Source organism: Bos indicus x Bos taurus, chromosome 6 (assembly GCF_003369695.1).
Source record: "Bos indicus x Bos taurus breed Angus x Brahman F1 hybrid chromosome 6, Bos_hybrid_MaternalHap_v2.0, whole genome shotgun sequence".
Taxonomy (NCBI): domain Eukaryota; kingdom Metazoa; phylum Chordata; class Mammalia; order Artiodactyla; family Bovidae; genus Bos; species Bos indicus x Bos taurus.
The window spans coordinates 88,248,513-88,254,735 of record NC_040081.1 but is presented as its reverse complement, the minus strand read 5'-3'; the positions used below and the strand labels follow the sequence as shown (position 1 = coordinate 88,254,735).

The following is a 6,223-nucleotide window of genomic DNA, read 5'->3' as shown; positions in this document are numbered from 1 at the left end:
CCACCTTCACCAAGAGGTTCTTTAGTTCTTCTTCACTTTCTGCCATCAGAGTGGTATCATCCGCATATCTGAGGTTGTTGATATTTCTCCCAGCAATCTTGATTCCAGTTTGTGCTTCATCCAGACCAGCATTTCACATGATGTACTCTCTATGTAAATTAAATCAGCAAAGTGACTATATACATCCTTATTATACTCCTTTCCCAATTTGGAACCAATCCATTGTTCTAGTTCTGGTTCTAGCTCTTACTTCTTGAGCCACATACAGGATTCTCAGGAGACAAGTAAGATGGTCTGGTATTCCATCTCTTTAAGAATTTCCCACAGTTTGTTGTGATCCACACAATCAAAGGCTTTCAGTTCAGTTCAGATGCTCAGTTGTGTCCGACTCTCTGTGACCCCATGGACTGCAACATGCCAGGCTTCCCTGTCCATCACCAACTCCCAGAGCTTGCTCAAACTCATGTCCGTGTCTTTTGTTTCTAGAAGATTACACTGGCTATAGGTGGAGAATGCACTATTGTGGAACAAGAGTGGAGGCAGCTCTCTGCCTCACTTAGGAGACCATGTGTAGTATCTGAGCAAGAATCTAATCTGCTTCCTAATCTAAGGGGTAGTGGAGATGCAGAGATTAAGATACAACTTCAGGACTTGCTGGGTGGGGAAGGACTGAAAGAAAAGAATCGAGTGACTATTAAACATTTGGCCTAAAGAAATAGGCTGAGGGATACAGAGAAGAAACTAGTGGTTACGGGTGGGTAGAGGACAAGATGTAGGTGGGGGATTAATAGGTACAAACTACTACCTATAAAATAAATAAGCTATAGGATGTATTATACAGCACAGGGAATATAGCCAATATTTTATAATAACTTTAGATAGAGTATAATCTATAAAAATTTTAATCACTATGTGTATACCTGGAATTAATATAATATAAATTGACCCAATTAAATATATCAATAAGTAAATAAGTGAATAAATGAGCAAAACTTTGACCTGAGTAACCATGAAACTGCTAGTCACTATGCTAGGATTCAGGGGTAAAATAGATCATAAGACATAGCTTTTCCCCTTCTGGAGTTTACAATCTATAACTATTTACTAAATGCTACTTGGTTAATAGCTAATAGTTTAAAAAATCAATTTAGATTTAAATATCACAATTGTTAATATCATAAAATCCAGATGGGTTGAAATGTTAAATTTAATAAACAATATCTAAATAAACTAGAAGAAAAAAATATATATATATATACTTTAAGGATGGGAAAGCTTTTTAACATGGTGTGTGTACGCAGTCATGTCCGATTGCAGCCCCATGGACTCTTACCTGTCAGGCTCCTCTGTCTATGGAATTTTCCAGGCAAGAGTACTGGAGTGTGTTGCCATTTCCTACTCATCTTCCCAACCCAGGGATGGAACCTCCATCTCTTGCATCTCCTGCATTGGCAGGAGGATTCTTTACCACTGGACCACCTGGGAAGCCCCTTTTAACACTGAAGTGTAAGCAGTAAAGGAAAATATTAATAGACTGTTTAAAATTTTAAACTTTTGTAAGTTAAAAATCTACCATAAAATTAAAATGCAAACAATATTGGGAAATATAGCCACAGCATATTCGATAACATGATGATGAGATTAATATAGAAAGAGATCTTAGAAATCAATACAGAAAAAATGACCAAAGAGAATAATAAACAAAAAGCAAAAGTACAGGGTCAGTCTAAAACTGGGTTCAACCTTACAGGTTATCAATCACATACATAGCTAAAATAGGATATGAATTTTTTTAAACCTTTCAAATTGATGTACTGTGTGTTAAGTTGCTTCAGTTGTGTCTGACTCTTTGCAACCCTATGGACTGTAGCCTTCCAGGCTCCTCTGTTCATGCGATTCTCCAGGTAAGAATATTGGGGCGGGTTCCCATGCCCTTCTCCAGGGGAATCTTTCCAATCCAAGGATCGAACCTGCATCTCTTATGTCTCCTGTGTTGGCAGGTGGGTTCTTGACCACTAACATCAACTGTCAAGTTCAAATTCGTACATGTTTAAAAATAAAATAATCCAAAAGTTAGTTTGGGAGAATAAAATTCACACACGAGAAACTCTTCAAAAATGTACATTACCTTTCATCCGGCAACTTCATTTTTTGAAATGTCTAAAAGGTATAATCATGGTTGTGTGTAACTACATATAAACATTTTCTGCAGCATTGTTTATACTAACATAAATTTCTCACAATAGAGATATGATTAAGTAAATAATGGTATATCCATATGGTGTAATACAGGGCAGCTAATTAAAAATCACATTGCAGAAAAAAAAAGCTGACATGTGGTAGATTGTTTATAATATGTTCAATGTGATAAAAGCAGACTATAAAACAATAAGCCAAGTGTAATAGCATTTTGGTAAATATCCATCGAGAAAGTGTATCAATAGTGACATTTACTAAGTTGTTCTTGGTAGCTATATTTCAGAGATGGAATTGTAAGTGATTTTTTTCTTCTACATGTCTGTGCTTTTCAAATTTTTCACATTGCACAAGTGAAATTATGGATTTTTCTATTATAAAATAAAAATTTTATATTTGTAAAAGATTAAATACTCCAAAACAAAAAGAATCACTGAAACTAGCAAAAGGAAACCAGTTGAAGCCAGTCATTGGAACAAAGTCTTCAAGGATGGTTGCAGATAAAAAAGACAAAATAAGGTTTCTCTGATACTGATAATAAACAAATGTAGACAACAGGAGTGCGGCGTGGATTTGGAAAAAGATGTTATGGAGCCTAGTATCTGTGGACACTGCAGTTCCTGTTAGTTGTCATTCAAAGGTCAGTCCATACCAGCAGTCAGTCACACAAAAGGGTCTGTAGAGCCAACATGGCCATCAAACTAAGATCCACAGGTAATACCAGGTCACACTGTCCTCATATATGAAGTTGTAGAAGCTTTTATTGTGATCCAATAAGCCCACATGCCTGATTCTGTTCTGCTCATTAAACTAGCCCAAAGAATGGTCAGTCTGAACATCCCTGGTCTCCACACACCAAAAGTTAACTAGATAAACTGTCTGATCTTTTGAACATAGAGAATCCTTGAAGTATTGATACTATATCAAACTTTCAACCTGCAAATCAGAGTAATGCTCAGTTAAATTGACATTTGCATATATAAGAAACCAGAAATCAACTCTGCCTTCTGAACTCATTGTAGGAATTACATTCAATTCCTTTTGAGGTCTCTGAGGTTTATACTTGTAAAATAACCTTTTTTTTTTCCCCATTATCAAAGTGCTTTACATGGTAAACAAATAAAGTACCAATGATACCAAAAAGTACATTTGTGCATGTGTAAATGAAAACATTATTTCCAGAGCATTTACTATGAGTGTCTCTAAGTCTTTTGGGGGGTGGGGGGAGGAGTCAGATTTTATTAATTTAAATAAATATTAAATGTTTTGGTATTTGGTAGTTTTCAACGAGAGAACTCTTTTTTTTAAATAATTTTATTTATTTAAAATTTTATAATTTTGGCTGTGCTGGGTCTTCATTACTTCCCTAGTGGCTCAGATGGTAAGGAGTCCGCCTGCAATGTGGGAGACCCAGGTTCAATCCCTGGATTGGTAAGATCCCCTGGAGAAGGAAATGGCAACCCAGTCCAGTATTCTTGCCTGGAAAATCCCATGGACAGAGGAGCTTGGCAGGCTGCGGTCCATGGGGGTCTTCTTGCTGGGAGGGCTTTTTCTATTTGCGGGGAGTGGAGGCCACTCTCTAGTTGCACTGTGCCGGCTTTTCATTACAGTGGCTTCTCTCATTGTGGAGCACGGGCCCTAGGGATCCTGGGCTTCAGTGCTTTGACACATAGGCTTAGTAGCTGTGGCTCCCAGGCTCTTGAGCACAGGCTCAATAGTTGTGGCTCAGAGGCTTAGTTGTTCCCCAGCATGTTGGATCTTCTGGAATCAGAGATCAAACTGAGGTCTCCTGCATTGACAGGGGAATTCTTTATCACTGAGCCACCCTGCTTTTTAACTGTCAGTTCCTTTATCCATTCCTTTCATTTTGAGATATAACTGACATATTCGCTTCAGGTGTATAAAATAATGACTCAATATTTGCATATATTGTGAAATTATCACCATAATAAATCTAGTTAATTAGACTTGTGTCCTTTTTAAAATCAGAGGTATTGAGGGAAAGCAGCTTCCAAACAGAATTCTCTTAGTGACTAAATTACTACTCATTTCCTCCTGTATACTTTTACTACAGTAGTTTTCAAATTCAGATGTTCACCAGATTCTTCCACGAAGCTGATTTAAAAAATACCTGCCTCCTGCCCCAAATTTACTGGATCAAAGTTTCACAGATGCTGAGACCCGTGGAGTCTAGCGAGATGCAGAAGAGTCTCTGGTTCCCTAGGAAGTGTGAGAACCACTGCTCTGTGTGATTAGGTGCCTTTTCCGAAAGGAAGTGGCAATAAAAACAAGGGGGTATATTTCAGAAATTTCTAATTAAAAGACAAATTTTTAAAAAAGAAAGACATGAATGATGACATTCCATCCTCGTTCATGTCATTTCTTAAAGAAGACTGTTTCTCTATAGAGCAGAGAGGAGAGACTAGAATGTGTCCAGTTCAGAGGATAAAGCTTCAACAAATTCACTTGTCAGTTCACCTGTCCTCAAGATGTGTGACAGGACACAAAGGAGTGTCCCTGTCAGCTGCTGGGAAGAAAGAAAGTAAACACTCCCAACATGCACTGAGGCGCAGGGAGTGGCTCAGGTTCCGAACACTTCCCTGCTGTGGCGACCGGGAGTAATAATTAACAGCTTATTAGGCTGGATGATCGTCGGAAGGGCACTGCCAGGCGCAGAGCGAGCCCTGCCGCCCCTCCTCCCGCACCTGGCTCCGACCTCACCTCCACCTCCGGGACAGGTGAGCGAGCGCTGACTCTCCGGCGATGATCAGAGTTTGTGACTGAGCACGGGAACAAACTCTCCGGGGCAGGTTCGGCTCCACAACTAAGGTAAAAAGTCTCCTCCTATTCACACCCGTAGCAGGTGAAAAATGGGAGAAGGGGGTGAAAAAAACGCTCTAATCCACTCCCTGAGGTCAAGTTGAGGGCAAGTTGTTAGAAAGCAAAATCCATAGGCACCCAGGTTTGAAGGTGTGCGTGTATCAGAGCAGCCTGAAACCCGGACATACTTTTCCTTTTGATTTTTACAGAACACCCCTTCCTGATCCAGGTAAGCATGGGAGGGAGACCGGGCGAGAGACAGGGAAGGGCTTGAAGCTAAGTGTGGCCGCCAATCTCCCCTCACTTTTTAATAGGGAGTGATCTCATGTTCTTTACCTGAAATTGTGATTTTTGCCAGGAAAATATACTAGATCTTGCAGGACTTACTGCTTCCTCTGAATATCCTTAGGTTTGCAATGTTGCATTCAACCAGCGGACTCAGAAGGTCTTTTTAATTGAGGGTTCAGCTAAAGTTTTATTATTTTCCACAAATCAAAAGAGACCTCTCCTACAAAAAAAAAAAAAGTTAAAAAGGATTTCTGATACAATTCAGGACTGCACCAAACAATGAAAGAATAATCATAATTAAATAGGAGTTCATGGGTTACGGATCCAATTCTGAAGCAGGAGAGTTTTAGGTTCAAATCTTGCCTTTGTCACTTACTGGTTTGTCCCTTACTTAGCAAATGACTTAACCTAGCCAAGCCTCAGTTCATCATCTATAAAATAGGCATCATAAGAGGATGTTCCAATAGGGCTTTGGTGGGAGCAAAGCCTTCTATAAATAGCTATAAATAATTAGCATTAAGAAATTAACAGCTCTGCCAAAGTGTCCATTCAAGCAGTATGAGCTGAGCTGGTGAGACCAGACAGTATAAGGGTACTGGAGTTGAACTGGTTTCCAGTGAGTCCAGGATGCGTGAGCAGATGGCAAGTAGGCAAAACATTACCTCTGAGAAACAATGAAATTATCTGGCTTCTTGCCACTTTTCAAATAGAGGTTGTGGTGGCCAGTTCAAACTTTTTGCTATGCTCAGTCATTTTTATTTTGAAGAAGTCATACTTATGTTAATCTGTTATTTCTGACTGGAGAAGGGAATGGCCACCACTCCAGTATTCTTGCCTGGAGAATTCCATGGACGGAGGAACCTATACAGTTCATGGGGTTGCAAAAAGTCAGACATGACTGAGCAACTAACAATATTAG

At 39.3% G+C, this 6,223-nt stretch overlaps 1 protein-coding gene across 1 annotated transcript in view; it reads left to right on the top strand.

Annotated features, from left to right (window-relative positions):
- The first annotated feature begins 4,771 nt into the window (after positions 1-4,771).
- RASSF6 (Ras association domain family member 6) overlaps positions 4,772-6,223 on the top strand; it is a 71,557-nt gene continuing 70,105 nt past the window's right edge. Inside the window, exon 1 of the mRNA XM_027544727.1 lies at positions 4,772-5,025. The gene's annotated coding sequence lies outside the window, so the exon portion shown is untranslated. The remainder of the gene's footprint in view (positions 5,026-6,223) is intronic.